Here is a 20,667-nt window from a genome sequence, read left to right as displayed (position 1 = left end):
TGCTTAGAGATTCTACATGCTCCCCTTTTCTCTAGTTTTCAGTCTGAGCTAGAATATTTATCTCCTTGCATTCATCAGAAGATATATATTTGAAGGGTGTTCGATCATGGCAGTAAACATTGAATATTTAACTCATTTTTGAGAGCGGAAAGATACAGACTTCTTCTCTTTAAGAATATTCTTCTAAAGATTTTGTTTACAGCCCTGCTATTGAAAAGGAGAACCACATAAACATCAGGTTTATCAGGGGGCAGAGCTATTAAAATCTGCCTCCTATTCTCAGATAACCAGAAACCCAGGTGTAATCAGGTGAGAACTTGCAAAACTTGACCTTACAACACCTTGATCCCTTGATGAGAAAACATGTCATAAAACCTCGATTGTGTCTGCTGAAACTCTCAACCTGTCCTAAACTATTGGAATTCCCCTCCAGATAGTATCTGACACTACTCTAATTAATGCTTAGATATAAGATTGTGTGATTTTTCTCCTTGTGACCCAAGGCCCAACCACACCCTTGTGGGGTAGGTGGAGCATACTTAAGAAGAAATAGTTGTCTCCATTAGCAATCAACCTGTCAAGCGGGTCACAGGGCAGGACAGAAACTCATTCAACCTGAGAGTTTCATGAGTTGCAATCTTGTCTACTTTGTGGTGTTATGGATTATTGCGGCCCAGCTTTTGGTTCCCAGACATAAACAGAGTGATTCCAATGGTAGGTATAAACTGCCTCTTGCCAAGTTAGGCATGTTGGAATAAAACAAGAATGTGGCTGGGTAAGGGATCCTGAGGTTCTGTTTGAGTCTATGAACAAACTGTGCACAAACTCTGTTAATCAGACTCCACTTAATTTATCAGCTTTACCCATTCTCTGCTTCTCTTCTATAAAGCATAGCCACTAATGCTTATAGCTACAGTGAGCAACCAATGCCCCATTCTATCCTGATTTTAGCATTGACAGTCCTGAATCCCAGGAAACCATCAGTGCTAGGAGAACCCAGATAGTCACCTTATTCATTACACACTAAATTTGAATTTCTAACAAGAAACTCTGTAGTGACTCATACACCTTTGTTCCCACCAGTTGAGTTGAATGTTTACCAAGAATCTGTTAAGCCATTTGTTCCCAAACCTGTTTATTTACTTGTTATAATTATGTAATTTAATTAAATACAGTATAAACCGATCAAATATCTGTGTGAAAATAAAGTGTTGTGTCACTATGGAAACTAATTTGACTATTTTAGAAGGACCCAATAAAGGAAGGTTGCTAAAGAAATTTTGTTCAATTATATGTGACACGATAATAGTAAATGAGTCAGAAAAAGATATATATCACATATATCTGTAAGTTCTTATTCCTTGTAGAAATTGAAAGTGGATATTACAAATAATCCATTATGAGTGTGACTTACTTATTACTCTCCATCGGTCACCGTAGGTTGATGCCTGGCATCATGCAACAGAGAGGAGCACAAGTTGTTAAGTTTTGTGTACCAAGGACCAGATCTGTTTTACTCCCTGTAACCAAGTACCTTGATTGCTACCAGGAAAATACTAAGAGCTCCCTGTATGAAGAATGTTTAATAGATGAAGAGTCAGTGAATGAATGAATGAATGAATGAATGAATGAATATCTTTCAAGAACACTATAGTTGACCTTGGAGAATTAAATTTTAAATTATTAAAAATTAAAATATGTGTTATTTATTTAATTATTTCATTGTTTTTCCTTAGAAAAAGAATAGATAGGTATCTGATTTTCTAGGCATTGGAAAGATTCTAAAGATGAATAAGCTACATAATACAAAAAAGTACAAGGACACATGTGTTCAGAGTGTAATGATGGCTTCAGCTAGGCATAGACCAATCAGAACAGAAGACTGGACAGTCAGAAAGGACATCATTATTACGCAGTACTGGTACATGTGGACTGAGGAATCGGAACTCAGTTCATGGAAGAAAATAATCAATGCTGAGTTAAGTCATCATGCATATAGGCTTTGGAATCAAACAGACCTGAATTAAAGTCAGACTCTCACACTTAGAACTATTTGCACTTGGGTAATTTATTTAACCCCTCTCAGCTTCAATTTTCTCATCTGTACAATGGGGATAATGATGGATGCTGAAGCAGTTACAAGAATCAAATACAGTAACATATTTACATACATTACACTTATGCACAGTTTCTCACCCGTGGCAAACACTTTCCATCTGTAAACTATTATAAAGAGAAACAGGCTGTAAAAAGTTGAGACTTCAAGAAGAAACTAGCATTTGAGCTTCTAAAAGGATGTAGGTTTAGATATGGGTAGGAAAGGGTGTAGGGAGGACAGAGAATGCAAGAGAAAGAGTTTTCAGGCACAAGAACAGGAGGTGTACAGATTCAGGGAATGCTGGCGAATGTACAAGAAGAACAAGAAGTTGGAGCATCAGAAGGAAAGGGAGTGGTTCCCTGACTTTGAACACCCTGGAAATGCTTTTGGAGTTTTGGGAAAATACTTACTGCAACCTGGAATATTTATCAACTGTATTGCAGAGGGTGAACTCCTAAATTAAAGAGAAAGGGACCAGGTATCAGTCAGTCTGTCCCTTGCAAAAGTAAGAGCTATTTGAAAACTGCCTAGGCAAACATGGGCATGAAAAAAGGAGAAAGGGCAGCCAAGGAAGTGATCCAATCCCATATCTTTCTACTTGCAGAAGTTAGCAAACTGTCTACAGGTGCCTACACTGTGACGTTGGCCACAGAATATTTCCTTATCTCTTCTTTTGATTTTGTTATAGACTTTGCAGTGCTTAAGTAATTTGGTTTGAAATAGTCTTTCTTCCTCATGTGATGTGCTTTCAGTCACCTCATTAATTTTGATTTTATGGTCAGTAAAGTTTCTGTTATTTCTGCAAATTTCATATCTGGTTAGTCTCTAGGATTTTTTGCCTTTTTATATTGTTTTCACAAGTACCCATCTTTCAGCGTTTGCCTTTTCTTCCTTCCCTTCAACTGGAGTCTTACTATCTCTGCAGAAGATCTTTCCCACCCATGCCAACCTATATATTTTTCGTGTTCTAATCTCCTATGGACCTTATTAATCATGTTTGTCATTGACCTTTATATCACATACATAATTCTTAGATTTTAGGTGAGTAAATAGGTTATGTATCTTTCTATTCCATTAAATCATAATCCTCCCACCATGCTATTTATTCCACAAATATGATCTAAGCATGTCCTTTGTACACGACACTTCACTGGGATTATGTATAGAAGAGTAAACAGCCATACTACCTGCTATCATAGACCTTAAGTATAATACGATGACAGAAATGAGATGTAACTAAATGAGATAATTTCAGATAATGATAAATCCTGAATGAAATTAACCAGATGATGTGTTAGGAAGAGATTGTTAGGACGAGGCAGGGTATGTTAGGGCATTCAGGAAAATCCTTTTGTGGAACCTATGTTTTGAATGAGACCTGAATCATCAGGAATAGACTATGTCGTGATCTAGGAGCAGTTTCTTTTGGACAAAAAGAACAAGTACAGAAGTCCTGAGGCAAGGCCAGGCTAACCTGTTTGAGGAACACAAAATGGTAGGTAAGACTGGAAACCCAGTAAGCAAGCAGGTAGTGGTGCAGAGGAAGAAGGAAGTGAGACTGTGTAGGTCTGGGTGATGTGCACAGAATTTGGATTTTAATGTAAGTGAAATGAAAAATCAGGGTACACTTTTTAAAAATGTTTTTTTTTTAATTTTGAGAGCGCACAAGTGGGGAAGGGGCAAAGAGAGGGGGACAGAGGATCCAAAGTGGGCTCTGCACTTACAGCAGCAAGCCTGATGTGGGTTTTGAATTCACAAACTGTGAGATCATGACTTGAGCCGAAGACGGACACTCAACTGGCTGAGCCACCAAGGTACCCCAAGACTATTAAGCAGAAGATACACATAGACTTCAGTTTTCAAAAGATCCCATTAGCTATGGGATCCTTTGGAGCAGGGGTAAAAAATCATTAGGAGCAGAGGCAAAAAATAAATCTGTTAAGATGTCATTGCTAAATTCCAGCTGGAAATTTATTTTGCTTCACACGAGGATCGCAGCAGGGGTATCAGAGGGAGGTGTATGGATTGTGACACCTGTTGAAGGTCATACAGATAGTCATGACAGGATTTGCTGATGAATGTGAATATCAGAGGAAGAAGAAGGGACAACTTCAGAATGAATCCTCACTTTTTGTCCCAAGCATTTGAGTGGATTGAGGTACCATTGCTGAAAAACCAAAAAAAAAAAAAAGTTTTTAATTTTAATTTATTGATGTGTTCTCATCTGAAAAAAAAAAGGTTTTTTTTTTCAACCTGAAGCTAATGATAGTCCTTTTTAAAAGGTGTACTTTTCCAAGTTATGCTGATGGCTATGCAATACCTCCCCAACTTTTTTTTCTTCACAATTCCTATAGTATATGTCAGAAGTTGGCAAAACTTTTCTGCAAAGGACCAGTTAGCAAAAAATTTAGGCCTTGGGGGCCATACTGTCTTTAGCCATAGGCAGTTTATAGGTGTATGAATGTGGCTGTGTTCCAGTATTGTTTTATTTAGGAAAAACAGGTGTGGTCTGAAGTTCCCCCACCCCTCTTACACCTGGTCATAGAATGATATCCTGAACAAAACTCATATATGCTTCTAATTCATACTACTCATAAAACATATTCAACTTAGGAATAGAGGCTACACAAAAGAATACAAAACCAGTCTTATGTTTTGTTTTGTTTTTAAGAGTCATTTTATTTTCCTTGTTAAGAATTCCGGTGAGCATCTGACTGTGTTCAAATACTCATCCCTAGGCTTTGCACTGAGCATGGAGCCTGCTTGGGATTCTATCTTTCTCTTTCCCTCTCTCCCTCTGCCCCTCTCCCACCTACCCTCTCTAAAATTTAAAAAAAAATATTCATCCCCAAATGTACAAGGTATAGAATCTCGAAATATGATCTGTGTGCTTTGATTAAAGGATCTCTCTGTTTTCAAACCTCAAGAGAAAAATGGAGGTTAGGAGGCCTTTTAAAATTGAGTGACAGAGGTGGAATATTTATTGTTATTTTTAATTCAGCTCAATTATTCCAAGTGGCTTTTCATTCTCCTAATTTCTTTTGGAAAGTACACGTCCTTGAAAGGTGTCATCCGAATTTGACAATTACTTCCCCTTTGCAGGGGTCAGAGCTAGTTACTGTCTGTATCTCACAGAAGAATACAACCCCTACGTTCTAAAGGTTATTAATATTTACTCCAAATTGTGATGTATTGAAGTCACAGCTTTTATCTCGCCTCTGAGGTCCTGATAACAAAAAAGACAGGAAGATCAATAACCACATGATGGGTAACTAATTGCTTTTGCTTCAACCTGCAACCTTCCATCCCTCTCAGAGCTCATTCTAAAGTCCATTTGACAATCTTGGATATTGTTTTCAACTGTGGCTCTCAACAGTCTGGATTCCAAACTGAGTTGGAAAAATATGTTGATACCTTTTCAGTCGATAATGCGTTACACATACGTATTCCTCAGTACTATCCATACAGAAAATTTATTAGAGGTAGTAAGGTGATTATCAAGAAATGGAATTTCTTTTTGCTAAGAGTAATTATCTATTAAATGGTATTTAATTACTTTGGGGGGGTTATGTTTGTAATGGTGACTATTGCAGTGACTGATGCAAAGTCAAACTTCTCATCCAAAAATTGTTTATTTAGCACCACTATTTTTAGCTAACACATTCTCATCAATAACCAGAGGCCGCATTCTCATCCAAAGGCTTAACAAAATTAACTTATGGAATCTTTACAGCTCCACAAGGTAGGTTCTCCTATTTTCTAAATTGAGACATAGAAGCTTTATGGTAAAAAAAAAAAAATTCTGGATTTGCTTCTTATCAAATTTGTGCCCTTGGACAAATTTATTAATCTCTTTGTGCCTCAGTTTTCTCATCTATAGATTGGGAATAACAATAATGCCTTCCTCACTGGGTTATAAGATAAGTTAGAATTTTAAAGCTCTTAGAAGAATGCCTGGCCCACGTTAAGGATTTTTAACTACTAAGATAAAGCTAACTTGACCAAAGTCACAAAGCTAGTAATAGCAGGAACATTATTTATAAGATGCTATGAAGAATACAGAGATGAATCAACAGACTGGAAGATCTGGCATACGTGTATCCTAACAGAACATTTTAATGGCATTTAAATGCATTATAGAACATTTTAATGGCATTAAGTCTGTTTTTTCCTTTTAGCATCATATTTCTATTTTACTGAGTAAGGAATAAATCTCCACCCATGCAAAGTGAGAGAGAAATTGCGCCTTTGCCAGTCAGTTTATATCTACTGGTGGGAAACACTCATCTTTGAGCTAAGAGGCAAACAGTTCCCCCTTATCGAAAGTTTTCTGCAGATTCATTACCCTCAGTCAACTGTAGTCTGGAAGCAGGTTATCTTTCTGTTGTATGTCAGGTCAGCAAAAGCCTAACACCGCATCACAATGCTGACCTCATTCATCTCACTTCATCTGCTCACTTAGGCATTTTATCATCTCACATCATCATAAGAATAAGGTGAGTACAGTACAGGAAGGTGTTTTGAGAGAGACCACATTACAGTATGTTATTACTAGTTATGGTTGTTAATCTCTGTTTCTTTTTTTTTTAATGCTTTTTATTTTTGAGACCGAGAGAGACAGAATGTGAGCAGGGAAGGGGCAGAGAGAGAGGGAGACACAGAATCCGAAGCAGGCTCCAGGCTCTGAGCTGTCAGCACAGAGCCTGACATGGGGTTCGAACTCACAAACCCTGAGATCATGACCTGAGCCGAAGTCAGATGCTTAGCCAACCGAGCCACCCAGGTGCTGCTATCTCTGTTTCTAATTTATATATAAAAATTTATCATAGGTAGGTATATATACAAAAAGAAAACATAGTATTTATAGGGTTCAGTATTAGCTGCAGTTCCAGGCATCCAGTGGGGGTCTTGGAAGGTATCCCCTGTGGATAATGGAGGACTGTATATGAGTTCATTCTAGTTTATGTTGTTTGCAATGTTTGCATTAATTTACAACTACATTACAACTTCCTGTTGAGAATGTGCTGGGTGGAAAATTGTAGAGAGTAGTTTTACAAATAAATCAATTACTTATCATTTTTCTATTAAAACATTGATTATGTTTTTGCTTAGTAACTTTTATTTTTTTTAATTTTTTTTATTTATTTTTTTTTTAATTTTTTTTTTCAATGTTTATTTATTTTTGGGACAGAGAGAGACAGAGCATGAACGGGGGAGGGGCAGAGAGAGAGGGAGACACAGAATCGGAAACAGGCTCCAGGCTCTGAGCCATCAGCCCAGAGCCCAACGCGGGGCTCGAACCCACGGACCGCGAGATCGTGACCTGGCTGAAGTCGGACGCTTAACCAACCGACTGCGCCACCCAGGCGCCCCTGCTTAGTAACTTTTAAAATTATAATAACTTCTTACCGACCACTGAGCATTAACAGTATGGCTATTCATAATTAAGAGTTTTTGAAGGCCATTTACATTCCTATGGTTATAGGTATGTTGCTTCATGACCCACATCCTCAAACACAGTATTTCTTGTGCATTTTGATGGGTGATTAATTTTAAAGATGACGAAGATAACTTTTGCAAAAGTGCACATTTATTCTTTTCTGCTCATCTTGCCCAATGGCTGCCCTCAATTTTGATCAAAGATAACCTTCTCGCTTTTTCTTAACTAGCAGTGTTTTAATAATTCATCATCTTAATTTAAACACTTGATTATTCACTTTCAATTCGTTTCACTTTGAGCCCAAAGTTATTTCTTAGCTAGATGAGAAATTTAAAAAGGAGGTAAAAGAAAAGCTGTAAGAGAGAGTCCCAGCCTATCTGATGAATGGAGCAAGAAGTGTTGAGTTTGTATCTGTGTCAGGAATACATCTTCTTTGGTTGATTAGCCTTCTATGCCTTGGCTGCAGTGAGAATGTTTTTTTACCAAACTACTAACACAGAAAGCCAACTGAAAGCCTCTTAAAGATTTCTCGCTTATATCCATAAAATCCTATCCTCAAATGTGGACAAATTGATGGGGGTGGTGTTGGAAGTACAGCCTAAGAGATTTAGTTAAGTCAGGAGATACTTTCTGCATAGAATGAAATGGCCCTGTATATTGAGAACTGAGTATTTGATGTGGCCATTGCCTTAGAATCATTTCCTTGTTGTTGCAAGTCCTTTAAAAGCTTTCCGGAATAAAGCCGATTTGCTTTCTTGGAGTCTTGTACTTTTAATGGGTTTCATGCTGTTACAAATACTCAGACAGGACTTCCCTTTCAATTCCCTGAAACGTTAGATTGAGACAATTAAATTCCCTTTGCGAATCTTTTGGAAGTAATCTGGAACTAAGAGAGTGGGGAAATAATTGCTATAGATCAGTGGGCCTCTAAGTGTGGTCTGCTAACCACAAGCATTAGCCTCACCTGCTAATTGTTAGAAATACAAATTTTGCAGCCTGACCCCAGCCCTACTAAGTCTGAAATGCGTTGGAGGTGGGACCCAGCAATCTGATGTACTCAGGTCACAAAGAAATGCATGCTCTTCTGTGAAGTCTGTGAAAACGCCATTATCTGTGATTCTGATTTTTGACTCTTTAGCACGCTTCCAGAGTGAACCATTATTTCAGTAAGTACGAATCTCCCCAAGCCAATCATCCTCTCAGCATAAAACCTGCCTGGCATTGTCACACATTATTTTCTGATGTGACCACTACCTATGTACCTACCAAATTACGAGACAGGCCCTACTGTACCTACCAAATTATACCAGTATTTGTCTCTCTCATTTCCATCAACACATAACCCCTTTTTCACCTCTCCTTAAAACATTCATAAATACCTTCAGTGGTTCATTGTTTCTAACGTGTTGTTGTAAGTGCTGTTTCCCCCATTAGGGAAAGAGCTTTATGGATTTGTTGGTGTATTCAGTCAAGAAACAAGTAGTCTTCTCATATGTTCAAGGTGAGGGGCTGGGCTATATTTTGTTCCCATCCCTGCTCTGCAGGGCAAGTGCATTAAACCCTCTGAGCTTCAGTTTTATTACCTTCAAAGTGGGGATGCTAATTTCTATTGTTAAGTATCTGCATATTGCTTATTATGTATCAGACATCTGTTTTAAGCTCTTTATAGGAGCTAATCAACAAATTCTCACCACTCCCCTTTAGTATAGGCATCATTTCTATCTCCATTTTGCAGACAAGAAAACTGAGGCAGAGAAATCATACTCACCCCATGTCCTGGTCCTATATGTGATAAAGCTGATAATCCAACAGTCTGGAGCCCAATACTAGATGCTGGATCCCAATGCCTACACTTCCTAATCTGATGTTGTAGGTAATGCATATACTTTGACAGGGCCTGACATGGACACCTTTGATATTGGGTTGCTACTTTTAACCTACTTTAAGAAACGTGCAGTTCTGTGGAAGGAGAAAAACATGGAAACAAAATCAATAAAATGTTATGGGTGTGCATTGGTTTCCTATTGCTAATACAACACATTACCACACACTTGCTGGCTTAAAACAACACAAATTTATTATCTTGCCATTTGGGAGGTCAGAAGTCTGAAATAGGTCTCAGTGGGTTAAATACAAGGTTTTGACAGAGTTGCATTCTTTCTGGAAGCTCTAGGGGAAACATCATTTCTCTGCCTTTTCCAATTCCTAAATGTTACCTGCTTTGCTTGTCTTTTGCGCCCCCTGCATCTTCGGAGCGGGCAATGGCATCACTTTAGCGTCTTTCATTGGCACACCTTCTCTAACTACAAGACTTCTGTCCCCCTCTTCCACTTTTATGAACCCTTGTGACCACATTGAATAACTTCCCCCATTTCAAGATTTACAGTTTAATCCTATCTGCAAAGATCCTTTAGCTGTGCATGATAACACATTCACAGGTTCTGTGGAGAAGGATGTAAACATCTTTGGGGAGGCCTTTATTATGCCTACCACAATGCATTTTACAGTATGTTCGCATACACACACATACATGCTTGCACACACAAGCAGAAGACAGGGTAAGGGAAGTCAGGAAAGCTTTTTGAAGAAGTCGTGCTTGAACGTAATGCTTAATCTTAAATAGGTTTTTAATTAGTCCAATCAAGGAGGAAGGAAAGGCAATTTCCAAGACCCTCCGATCCTTAAACAGTCATGGCACAGTTAGGTTGCAGGGTAGTTCCAGTGACTGGAGGATTGGGTTCCACGGGTAGCAGTGTGTGGAGTTGAAGCTAAAATGGTTAGTAGGGTCGGATAATCAGTGTCATTGAATGAGAAGCTAAGGCATTTGGCTTTTATTGGCCGACAATAGGCTTCTTTTCCTATGAGACCCAGTAAGGTACATATGGTAAACACTCAGTAAATACCATTGATTCACAAACTATACAACTGAATAAATACAGAGGTTATTACACAGTTTGGTCAGGAAAAATAAACCTGATAACTCCTTCTCTGTTCTGAAAGCAATATCTGATTTGAGCATTTCATTGATCTGCCTTATGTTCCCCTGGGAAGCAGAAGAGCATTAATTGCCCCTGAGCTGCCTGCGCAGACTTAGTTACACATTCTGGTTAGGAAACCACTTGGATTTAAAGGAACTGTTGCTCTCCCAGGCCAAAAGGTTCTGTCTGTTGGTGAGGTACAACAGTCAGTTTGGAATTCAACGCATATGATGCACGCTCCATCCTACACCTTCATGCACCCTCACAGAGTAATATGTTAGCCTTTGATCCAAAAGTAAACAGGACTCTGTGAGGCTGAGACTAGGTTGTTCACCAACCCATTGTTCACCAACCCATTGGGTGTGTTCTCAGGGCTCACTTAGTATTAAAATCACATTCTATCGCCTCTCTCTGTTGATATGCTTGTCTGAGTGCAAGCTGTGCCCTATGGCCACAGAAGTAATAAGAAAAATCATTGATTTCATAGCTTCTTCCTACAACAGGCTTTAAGTTCTGTGGTTGTGTCATCATGGCAGCTTGAAGCCTCAGGAGAGGGACGGGCATTATCAATCATACCCCAAAGAAAGGGAAGAGGACATAAGATACAGACCTGTGACTTCACCAAGAATTACCTCCTGTCTATTAGTTCATTGCATTTGCTTTCTCCAGACTGACTCATCTCAAGAATGTCTCAACACGTTGGCATTCTTACATTTTGTCTCTTGTCCAAAATTCTTCCCCTTGGTAGAATCAAGGGGTAGAGTGGAATTTCTAAAATTGAACCATCCTGGTTTCAGCTTTCTACTTAGACTTTATAAATAAAGCAGCTCTAAATAAATAAAGGGGCTCCCTTTTTCAAAGAAAATAGCCATTCTTTTTTCATTTGTTTATTCACTGACAGCACATTAGCGGAGTTCCTACTATATAGCTGGCACTTTGCAAGGTACCATTAATATTGCAATGCATGAGATAGGAGCACTGTGCCTGCTTTTATGGAACATGTCCAGGTAATGGGGGAGCTAGACCTTGGCAAAATAAATAAATGGATAAAATAGTGACTGCTCATAGAGTGCTACTCAAGGGCTGGCACTTAGAATGCTTTACTCTCTGTAGATCCCCACAACTCAGTGAAGTGTAGGTGATTCTGTCCTATTTCAACCAAATTATCAGAAGTCATAGAGTTCTAAAGTATTGAAGCCCGGATCCCATTTTCATGGCTTACCTTCTTATGGTCAGTGCTCAGAAGAAAATCACTGGGTGCCCAGGGAGCCTGCCATCAATTAAGGTTTGACACTTCCCCAGAAAACCAGAAACCCACAGCCTAAATCACGACAACCAATTCCGTAGCCAGCCTGCATGTTGCATTTCATCACCATGGTAATGAGATGCATTTCTCACTAACCTCTCCCTAGACCTCCCCAGATCTCCCATCCCCGGGGGAGCTCCTTGAAGATCATTTATGAAAATCAGCAGTAAGCACCAGTGGCCTTTTGAAACCTCTCAGTGAGTGCTTAATGCAGTAATTGTTTACTCTGATTTGTAATGAGAGAGAATAACCTGGTGATGTTAGTGACTGATTAATTTTCCTGCATGTATTCCAGAGCAGAAGGCACCTTGAAGAGCGAGACTCATTTTCTCCCCCTGCGGATTACCCTGTCTTGATTCATGCAACCACACTGTACCCCACCGGCACACCTCAGATCACAGCTTGCCTTGGATTTGCATAATATGAAATTACTTAGCTAAATTATTATCACATGTAGGATCTGTTATCACTTTCTTACCTCCGAACCGGTGAAAATGTTGCCATGGAACCACTAGTATAAAGGAAGATGTCTGTGGGTTGCTGGTTCATTCAGAGGATGAATGGACAGAGTTTTATTTTTCTCCTTTACAGCAGACACACGGAAAGCAGCTAGTATTTACGGGGCTCAGAGTGGCCATTTTGAAATCGCCAAGAAGGAATATAAATACTGAACAGATGTAGCAGGTCATGGGATAAATAAGACAATGAGGCTTCTATGAAATCAAGCTAGTGTGTTCGGGGCAGGAGGAATTTCTCAGATGTGTGTATGTGCCTTCCTATTTGGAAATGGCTTGTTTACACCAATTGGGCTTTTGTTACAGGGCAGCATGTGTGATGCTGGAGAACTGAGGCCTTGTAAATTGGCCCTTACCAGCTGCTTTGTCTTGTCTTCTAAATTGCTTGAAAACCTATTAAGATATATGACCCACATAAAAGTAGGACCAGAGGGTTTCTGTATCATGGCCCTTGGGGATCAGATTTTACTTTATCGCCCATTAATGCTGAAGGGATTTCATCAGTTAGCTTACCTTCTCCCACCTCCAGGGGTTATAAAAATCCTAAAGATTAGCCTCTCTAGCATATTAGCGAAGATGTGAATACCTAGACAGCCGTTTGACAGACAAATATGCAGGGATTTAAGAGATAGATGCAACGTGGGTCATGGGGTAGAGATATACCAAGTTTGTGGAGAGCTGGTTGTCCCGAAAGGGCCTCAAAATATTAGACAATTAGCCCCAGAATTAAAAAGATGTGAACAGATCTTTGTTACTAACTTTGTAGTGAGGTGGCTGTCCTTTGTTTTTCTTAAAAGCAGGAAGGCAGTCTCACATCCTCTGGGCATCCTGTTCAAGGCATCTTTGCTTCCAGTGTTGATTTCGGTGACCTGGATCATGCTGCTGTCACAGCTTCTTAACCAAGTTTACACATTGTGTGTGCTCAGGATGAACCACAATGCCATCTTGTTTCACATGATGACAGGAAGCTAAGTCTCGCCATCTCTATTCAGGCAGGAGAAAGGAGGTTTCAACTATGAGCTTCTGTATTTCATTCATTCATTCATTCATTCATTCATTCATTTTAGAGACAGTGCGTGAGCAGGGCAGAAGGGCGAAGGGAGAGAGAGACAGAGAATCTTAAGCAGGCTTCACTTTCATCATGCGGAGCCTGATGCGGGACTCGATCCCACAACCCTGGGATCGTGACCTGAGCCAAAATCAAAAATCAGACGTTCCACGGACTAAGCCACCCAGGTGTCCCTGAGCTGGTGTATTAATTAATGAAGGCAAATGGCACCAACTGCTGGCCTGCTGGCTGGGTTAGACCTGGCAGCATGTTTTGTTGGGCTTGTGCTGTATTTTAAAACTGTTAAATTTCCAGTGTGTATAGATCGGGAGATTCCACCAAAAACAACAGGTTTCCCAAGTGCTTTTGATAGCAGTCTTCACTGTTCCCTGTGATTATACGCACTCTTGCTTCATTCCTTTATGTTACTTCCTGGCACCCGTGAACATTTCAGTTTTTCATAGCACAGTATGCCAACTGCATTGTTCTGGCTTTTTCTCAGTGGTCGTGCCTGAAAACTGTTGATGGGTCCATCAGCCCTCTATTCCACTCTTATCTACCCCTCGGGGATCACCCTCAACCTCATCCCCAGGCTTCTCTGTGCCTCACTATCCCAATTTCTGCTGCCGCCCCAGTCTCCCTTCCTTTCCCAAGGATGCCACGGAGAGTTAATAGAAAGGGTTTGTAAGATGCTCTAAGCTCTCAGGGACAAATGCACCACTGAGGCCAAACACATTGTGTTGTTCCTGTTTGTATGGGTGGTTTTCATCTTGCCTCTGAGAGCTGGTCTGGGGCTTCCTCCCGCTTTGGCTGTGTTGTCTGCTCTGGGATCAGAGGAGATGCAAAGCAGCATCGCTCCCTCCACCCCTTTGCCCGCCCCCCCGCCGTGGCACAAGATTGGCAGCCCTGACTCTGCAGCCTTGCATTTATTAGTCGGGAGATGACTGCCCTCCGTTTATCTGTGACTGGGCTCTGCTTAAAGAGGGTGGCTTCCTGCCAAAATGAGATGCATGCCTAATGAACTTGAATGCTCAGAAGCCTGGGTCTCACAGAATCCCTCCACATTAGCCTGCAGCCCCTGGAAAAAGTGGAGAAGATTCCAGAAGGTTAATATTGATTGAGTTAACCTCTTGAATTAATTTTCCATGCACATAACTCTACTCACAGAATTGCAAATCCTTATTTTCTAAAAACTGTGCATTAGGAATTGAGATGGGCACTTGCTAGTCTCACCTTTTCTAGTAGAATTACAGTTTGTTTCTTGTTTCTCTTTCTTTCTTTTCTTTTCTTTTTTTTTCCAATGAGAAAAAGACAAGTATCAATGTGCAGAAATGTGACAGCAGTGGGGGAGAGTGTTATATTCATTTCTAATCTTGAAGCAATTCTTCTTTTGTAGGGAGGGAAATGAAGCTATTTTGAGTTTCTAATCTGGAAGTGAATGCTAGGTTCAGAGTCCACAGTTGTGCCTGTATCAAAGTAGGAAATTGGAAAAACAGAGAAATAATGGCTGCATAGATTTCTGAGCTCACCTTGGCTTCTCAATCCCATGGAAGATTAGGTGGTAGGAGCAGAATGAGTCCTCAGATTGAGTGATTTCAGGCTGTGTAATACCTTTGTGGGAACACAACTGACGGTTTGCAAAATATAGTGGCTGCTAAACCCAAGTGTCTGAAAGATGACAGATCACAGCCTGTCCATTGGTGACCCTGAAATGACAAAGCCAGAGCAGCCACCCGGCCCCATTGTTAACTCTTTGATTTACATGTGGGAGGCTTCGCTCATCTCATTGGCAATAAAGTCGCGATAATGTGGTCCCTGACCTCACCGGCACACCCAATAAGCCCCTTTTCCCCCAGTGCATTAGCCACACACCAGGAGGAAAATTAGTGCACTGAAGCAGGGATTTGCCAAATGCGTTCCCTGGGGAGTAGAAAGAGTTAATGCAATTTTCCAACCTGCCTAATTTACTCCAAGAGGGTATTATGTCCTCTGAGAGAATTGTAGTCAATGTGTGCCCGCAGAGAAGCGGGGGGAGCAAATTTAGGGAAAATACATAAATGATTCCCAGCCCTTTCCCAATATCACATTACAGTACATTTGCATATAACTTTTCTTAGCCTACAAGTGCTTTGACATTCCGACAGTCTTTCAAAATAGATTCAATTTTTTTTTTCCTTTCTATTTGCAACCGCCTGTGGAGTATAGAAGAAAGAGCCCAGAGAACCAGCACACCCTAGTTACAGTCTTAGCTATGCACTATCTTGTTGTGCCTGAGCTGGTCACTTCTCAGCTTTTTCAACTGTAAAATAAATAGTTTGAGTCAGATGTTTTCTAAGGGTCATTATGCTTTTATGATTTAGTGCTGTAGATGTTTGTAAATATTAATGCTTGGAGCACCTCTTTATCACAACATTTTTAAAATGCATGTAGCATCTTTTCTCCTCATTACTCAAGGCACTACCTAAAACAAATTTATGCGTTCCTCCCTCGTGGAATACTTAAGAACAAATGAAGCTGGTGAGGCTGCCAGGTCACATTCACCAGCAGCTCACGCAGCGTAATTGGGGCCACCTCTAACTGCAACCACATTTGAACTCTGAGAAAGGTTTGTGGCCCACAGACCTGGCCACTCGTGACTTCTGACTCTTTTCATCTCCCATTATATTCTGATGAGTGACCCCAGTGCCTGTCGGAAATCCTCAGAACTTAAATATATCCAAGCAGGCAGGTAGAATCTTTAAAAGCTGACTCTAAAAAATTTTTAAAAGGGGGTGGTGGCGGCTATAATTGTAGCACCCGAAGCTCTCTCTCAAAAATGGGAAATTTCACAAGCTTTTCCAGAGCAGGATAAACAAGGAACCAAAAAAAAAAAGAAGAAGAAGAAGAAGAAACATACTCATTTTGTTTTTCAAAAAATGAGTAAGTTTTTAAAAATTTTGTAATAAGTCCAAGATCTAGTTTCCTGTAGTTGATCCTTGACATTCACTTTGATATAGTAGCCATAAGCCACATACAGGCGTTGAAATTTGGGTGAATTGAATTTATATAAAATTTATATAAAATAAAAAAGATCGGGGCGCCTGGGTGGCTCAGTCGGTTAAGCGGCCGACTTCGGCTCAGGTCATGATCTCGCGGTCCATGAGTTTGAGCCCCGCGTCGGGCTCTGTGCTGACAACTCAGAGCCTGGAGCCTGGTTCAGATTCTGTGTCTCCCTCTCTCTGACCCTCCCCCGTTCATGCTCTGCCTCCCTCTGTCTCAAAAATAAATAAACGTTAAAAAAATATTTAAAAAAATAAAATAAAAAAGATAAAGGTTCTCAGTCATACTACACAGTTCAAGTGCTCAATAGTCTCACATGACTAGTGGCTACCATATGGGACAGTGCAGATATGTAACATTCCCACATCACAGAAAGTAATAGACAGTTCTGAAAAAAAAGTGGATGAATGTTTAAACCTTGAGAAGCTCTTTGTTATGTTTTTGTTTTTATCTTTCCCATTTAATCGTTCATTCAAAATATATTAGTTTAAAGGTGGTGTGCTAGATGTCAAAAAAAATTATCCCACCTTCTGAATCTTTATTGTAGATTAGATGTTATGCAAAGTACTTCCCAATACATTATCTGGATTTCTCCCTTTGAGCTAGATACGTTATATCTGTTGTACAGAAGAGATATCTGAGGCCCAGGATCACACAGTTGGCCAGTGCAGAGCTGAGATGCATAAACAGTCTTTCAGATTCCAAAGCCCATGTTAACTGTGATAGAAACGGTTTCTGGAATATTCTGTATAAAAAATTAACTTTCTGGACTACAGGAGCAGCAGCAGCATTTGTGAAAAATGATCGAGCTTTCATTTTTTTTTTTTTAAATCATTTTGGAAAAGATTTTCTTTTAGTCCAAGAACCTAGGGTTTTAATGTATGGATCACTTCCAAGTCACGTTAAGACAGAGCAGGAGAAAAGGCGCCAAAGAAAGAAAACAAAAGGCAAGCATACATAAGTAACTCAAACATTTGTATTTCAGTTGTGTATTTGTAGTCATTTTGTTTGGAGCTGCTGTAGACTCCAGTTTAGTCTCCCTGAGCAGACAACATCCTTCCAGGTAGAAATAAGTGTTAGGTACTTGTTATGCGGTGCCTTCCTTCCCTGTGAAGCAATTCAGCTGAGAAACGAAGAATTTCACTTGAGACTTTATACATTTTATCCCTTGGCAACCCACTGCAGTGATATTACAAACATTGAGGCTGTTAGACTAATGGGAGTAAATATTGTTAAAGCTGTGAAAGATGCTGTAAAATATTCACTCATTCGCGGGAGAACAATTTACTGAGCACCCGCCCTGTGCTAGGCACTGTGCTGGAGACAAGCTCTGAAAAAAAAAAAAAAAAAAAAGACGTCCTGAAAATCGGATCCTTTCACTGGAGGAGCTCACAATTAAATAACAGATGTGGACTGTTATATCAGTAACTATAAAATAATACAATCACTAGTGTTGATAAATGTTTAACCAGATTTTCAAGAAAACATCTTTGTATCAGGCACAGTTGCCATGATGCAGTACCACGACCAGTATTAAGTTACCAACATGATGTCATAGAATCTGGAGTTGGGAAGAGAATGGTTAATGTAAGCAGGACCCGTCAGCCCCAGCTTACCATTTATTGCATTGTATTATAATGTTATATTTATACATTATAGCATACTGTAGATAATGCCATGTTAGTATTCTGGTTAGAATAAGCAGGTATCCTGAGCGCTTTTAAGGTTAAACAATGCAAGAGATCCTGAGCTTGTTAATGGTAGAGCAGAGATTAGAAATGAGACCGCTTAACTTCTTTCTGTTTTTAAATGTTTATTTATTCATTTTGAGAGAGTACATGCATGCATATATAAATATATGTATGTAACATGTAAAATATGATAAATGCAAAGTAATCTAAAATCATGTAAGATAATGCCATGTTAAGGTGATATAAGCTATTAGTTAAAAGTTTGGGTTTTAGGGCACCTGGGTGGCTCACTCAGTTAAGCATCTGACTTCAGCTCAGGTCATGATCTCGCAGTTCGTGAGTTTGAGACCCACGTCAGGCCGTGTGCTGACAGCTCAGAGCCTGGAGCCTGCTTCATATTCTGTGTTTCCCTCTCTCTCTGCTCTTCCCCCGTTCACGCTCTGTCTTTCTCTCTCTATCTCTCTCAAATAAACATACATTAAAAAAAAAAATTAAAACAAAAATTTTAGGTTCTAGGACAGGAGCAATGTGACCTTAAATTTCAGCTTAACTACTCATAGGCTGTGTGGTTTTAGTAAATTACTTCGCCCCTCTATGCCTCAGTGTTCTTGTCTATTTAATGGGAGAAATGCTCGTACCTATCACAGAGGGCTGTTGCGAGGAAAAGCCTAGAAATCCCTAGTCCCTGATTCATAGTAGGTCCTTACTAAGTCCTGACTTCATGCGTGAGGGAGTGATTAGCAGCATCGCTGGGTAGGAACTAAATGGTCCTGAGGACCTAGAGAAAGGAGAGATTAAGTCATTGTAAATCAGCCAAGGTAGCACAAGAAGACAAAGTGTTTGAAATGGCCCTTGCAGGCTGAGGAGGATCTTGCCAGGCACTTAGAGAGGAGAAGCTCACCCCGGGTCGGTGCAGTGGCAGGAGCAGTTCTGTTTGTGGTGGTGGTGCTTCTGTCAGATGACTATTGTGCTTTGAGCACATCTGCCTTCTTTCCCCTCAGACAGCTAGGACCTGCCATGCATCTGCTTCTGCTGTTACTCCTGGAACACCAGCTTCCTCAGGACCCACTGGGCCACTCAGGGTGACAGCCACATATTGCTAATCCTTCCTGAGGACTTTGTGAGCACTTCTATGAATAGCTTGCACTTTTTTGCCAACAGCCTTTGTTTACCGAAGCCCCAGAAACTGGCGAGGGAGACGTATTAATGATGAGGGCCTCATTTCTATTGTATTTTACTGAAATTCCATTTCAGCTGCAGAAATGCCAGATGCCTTCCAGTGAAACATAATTTCTTGAAGTACACATATTATAGGACATCATATTTCATCTTGCCATGCCTGTGGTTTATCCAAACAAAGGAAATGGGTTGTTACTAAGGAAAGCATAACTCAAAATTCCAATTATGACTGTTAAATCACATGTGAAATTACTTTTAATAATTAAAAATAGCTCTCCCCACTCTGCAGTCCTAGCCCGATATTATGTCTGGTGCCATTTTAAGGAAAGCTAATAATCCCTAGGAAATCCCAGTGACCTTAATTGTCTTCATATCCACCCTTCAGTGACCTTTATCGCTTAGATGGTGAAAATCTAAAATAAATGATACTAATATATCTGATGTGCAACTGCATCAAGTTCATTCGTTTTGTGCATTTGTTATGTTTCCATGACACTATTTCCTCTGAAGAGGTGAACACGCTTTGTAGAGAGTATTTATTATATCTCTTTCTTAAATTCAAATTTGAAAGCAGCGAGAGGAAAATGTCAACGAGGAGATCATCATTTGGGGAAGAAGTGAAAACCACACAAGGAAAAGAAACTGAAAAGAAGTGGAGCTAAAGAAGAGAATCATTCATTATAAACTCCCCTGGCCAAAGGCCAGTGTTGCATAAAAACGGGTAAGAGAGCAGCCAAACCTATTTCCAGAAGCAACAAATTCAACATTTGTGGAATAATTCCTTTGACAAAAGATCCTAAGGTTCTAAGAGAGCCCGTAGGTAGCACCAAGGCCGGACTACCTCCTGGCTGTTTATCATAGGAGCCGGTTTTTATGTCTATATCTCCTATCCAGGAATATTCTTAGAGTCAGCCCCATAACTGGTTCTCTAGGGACTGCACATGAAGTGTACGCATGCCAAATTTCTTCTTTCTCATGCTTCAAATAAGTGGTGTCACTTTCATACCATTACAGGCTACATTTCCGTCATTTTTCCTCAACAACACTGCAAGAGCTGCTCTTCTGTCTATTCATGTAATTAGTCATTCGCTTATTCATTCAACAAACACTTCCTGGGTGTATATGATGTGCTTGGACTGTATTTGTTTGCTTGTTTTTTAAATGTCTGTTTTGGAGAGACAGAGTACAGGTTGGGTAGGGGCAGAGAGAGGGGGGGCGGGCAGAGGATCTGAAGCAGGCTCTGCGCTGACAGCACAGAGCCCGATCTGGAGCTCAAACTCATGAACTGTAAGATCGTGACCTAGCTGAAGTCGGAGGCTCAACCGACTGGGCCACCCAGGAGCCCCTGTATTTGCTTTTTTGTTTTCAGCTGC

At 40.1% G+C, this 20,667-nt stretch overlaps 1 long non-coding RNA gene across 1 annotated transcript in view; it reads left to right on the top strand.

The window, feature by feature from the left end:
• The window catches only part of LOC147583502 (uncharacterized), a 118,787-nt gene extending 98,458 nt beyond the window's left edge, over positions 1-20,329 (top strand). The window contains exons 3-4 of the long non-coding RNA XR_015243145.1: positions 19,117-19,235; positions 19,866-20,329. This is a non-coding gene — a long non-coding RNA (uncharacterized LOC147583502). The remainder of the gene's footprint in view (positions 1-19,116; positions 19,236-19,865) is intronic.
• The last annotated feature ends 338 nt before the right edge of the window (positions 20,330-20,667 follow it).

This window comes from Puma concolor, chromosome A2 (assembly GCF_028749965.1).
Source record: "Puma concolor isolate L17-30 chromosome A2, mPumCon1.1.hap2, whole genome shotgun sequence".
NCBI lineage: Eukaryota > Metazoa > Chordata > Mammalia > Carnivora > Felidae > Puma > Puma concolor.
This window is presented reverse-complemented; position numbering and strand designations above follow the sequence as displayed.